The sequence below is a fragment of the Protomyctophum parallelum genome (assembly GCF_964188405.1).
Source record: "Protomyctophum parallelum genome assembly, chromosome: 21".
Classification (NCBI taxonomy): domain Eukaryota; kingdom Metazoa; phylum Chordata; class Actinopteri; order Myctophiformes; family Myctophidae; genus Protomyctophum; species Protomyctophum parallelum.
In genome coordinates, this window is record NC_139713.1 from 42,987,070 (window position 1) to 42,989,958 (window position 2,889).

Genomic DNA, 2,889 nt, shown 5'->3' on the forward strand with positions numbered 1-2,889 from the left:
GGTCTGCACCACGATGTCGGCCAGCATCTCATCTGTCAGGTACAGCTGGAAGAACTCCACCGGATCACTGTCGGCCGTCAGCGGTCCGTAATGGGCACCCGGGGAGCCGGTGAAGGGGATGTGGTGGGGTTTCCAGCCAACATCCGACCATTCCGCTGCTGCCTCAGCTGGACGGTCACCATCTACATTATAAATACATATATACAAAATTACAATAAAATACATTTTTATTTGTGTGGTACTGTATACATTTGCTGCTATGCTCACACTTTTTTTACTCTGTAAACCTGTGATGTGACAATACATCTGATTCTCAAAATAAGTCTCACCCAGCTCGCTGGCAACAGGCGCTGCAGAACTGGTTGAGGGCCGTTCATCATCCAGCAGCAGCAGCATGTCTGAAATGTAGATCAATGCAGGCATTTAGGTCCAAGCACATGTAGGCCTACTTAGCCTTCATTTACTGTACTGTCATAAAGTAAAAGTACTGTCATAGTAAATTTACATTTATAATCAAATGTGGTGATTGGTAAACTAGGATCACATGCAAAACTCACCCAAACCAGAAGCCGCATCATCAACAGGTGATGGCCGGTCAATGTCATCAACAGCAGCCCTGGACAATGGCTGTGACAACTGGTCATCAGAATCAGATATGGCTGAAATAAAAATCACAGTAAAATATCAAAATATGTACATACATATCAATTCTATTGAAGAGACTTACAATAAGCACAGATATCAAATGCAGATATTGTTAGCCTGCATATAATGTCAGTACAATAGTACATGTGTTTGCATTGTGAAATTGAATTTACATTGTACTGGATGTAGTGCGTAGTAAACTAGGATCACATTCTAAACTCACCCCATCCGTGTGAAACTGCAGCAGAACTGGTTGAAGGCTGGTGGTGGTCATCATCAGACAGGGCTGAAATTATAATCACAGTAATATTATCAAAATGTGTACATGAAATCTATTGTATCTTATCAACATATGTCAGGATGTAGAAGACATGTCTTCTACATCCTGACATGTCAGGATGTAGAAGACATTTTTAGAATCTGATCTCAGGTCAAAATGAAAACTGTCAGGCCTGAGGCCTGCTGAGGCCTGAGGCATGTGATCCTAGTTTACTATGCACCACATTTGATTATAAATGTAAATTTACTATGACAGTACTTTTACTTTATGACAGTACAGTAAATGAAGGCTAAGTACATGTGCTTGGACCTAAATGCCTGCATTGATCTACATTTCAGACATGCTGCTGCTGCTGGATGATGTATTTATAATGTTGATGGTGACATGTCAGGATGTAGAAGACATTTTTAGAAACTGATCTCAGGTCAAAATGAAAACTGTCAGGCCTGAGGCCTGCTGAGGCCTGAGGCATGTGATCCTAGTATACTATGCACCACATTTGATTATAAATGTAAATTTACTATGACAGTACTTTTACTTTATGACAGTACAGTAAATGAAGGCTAAGTACATGTGCTTGGACCTAAATGCCTGCATTGATCTACATTTCAGACATGCTGCTGCTGCTGCTGCTGGATGATGTATTTATAATGTTGATGGTGACATGTCAGGATGTAGAAGACATTTTTAGAAACTGATCTCAGGTCAAAATGAAAACTGTCAGGCCTGAGGCCTGCTGAGGCCTGAGGCATGTGATCCTAGTATACTATGCACCACATTTGATTATAAATGTAAATTTACTATGACAGTACTTTTACTTTATGACAGTACAGTAAATGAAGGCTAAGTACATGTGCTTGGACCTAAATGCCTGCATTGATCTACATTTCAGACATGCTGCTGCTGCTGCTGCTGGATGATGTATTTATAATGTTGATGGTGACATGTCAGGATGTAGAAGACATTTTTATAATCTGATCTCAGGTCAAAATGAAAACTGTCAGGCCTGAGGCCTGCTGAGGCCTGAGGCATGTGATCCTAGTCATGTCAGGACATGTCAGGATGTAGAAGACATGTCTTCTACATCCTGACATGTCCTGACATGTCACCATCTACATTATAAATACATCATCCAGCAGCAGCATGTCTGAAATGTAGATCAATGCAGGCATTTAGGTCCAAGCACATGTACTTAGCCTTAATTTACTGTACTGTCATAAAGTAAAAGTACTGTCATAGTACATTTACATTTATAATCAAATGTGGTGCATAGTAAACTAGGATCACATGCCTCAGGCCTCAGCAGGCCTGACAGTTTTCATTTTGACCTGAGATCAGATTCTAAAAATGTCTTCTACATCCTGACATGTCCTGACATGTCACCATCTACATTATAAATACATCATCCAGCAGCAGCAGCATGTCTGAAATGTAGATCAATGCAGGCATTTAGGTCCAAGCACATGTACTTAGCCTTCATTTACTGTACTGTCATAAAGTAAAAGTACTGTCATAGTAAATTTACATTTATAATCAAATGTGGTGCATAGTAAACTAGGATCACATGCCTCAGGCCTCAGCAGGCCTCAGCTGTTCCACGCATGCATATCATATAGTACATATATAGTGCTATAATCGAAGTGTTTGAAAATGTAGAACATTTTGTTCTCATACCTCCATGGGGTGCCTGGGCAGACCCATCCATGTCCTCCTCGTCTGAAACCCATTCGTCAGTGTCTGACGAGTGGTCTGACCTGCCTGAAAACATAATCAATATTACAATGTATTCATAATATATATAATTGATTCATCTTCTAGACTACACACGTTCTTTCATCATTATGGGACATGATGCAGCTACAGTATAACGGCAAAAATACATTAGATATGTTCGTCTTATAAATAATTGATTCAGATGCAACAGGCTCTCCTCTCCCAGTAGATTAGAAAGTACAGTAACAAAA

General features: G+C 40.1%; 1 long non-coding RNA gene across 1 annotated transcript; it reads right to left on the bottom strand.

Moving 5' to 3' along the window:
• Positions 1–605: 605 nt before the first annotated feature.
• LOC310878604 lies at positions 606–2,683 on the bottom strand. Its single transcript, XR_014570904.1, has 3 exons — positions 2,600–2,683; positions 869–931; positions 606–659 (listed from the first exon to the last, which is right to left on the bottom strand). It is a non-coding gene; the product is annotated as an uncharacterized lncRNA (long non-coding RNA).
• Between the last annotated feature and the right edge of the window lie 206 nt (positions 2,684–2,889).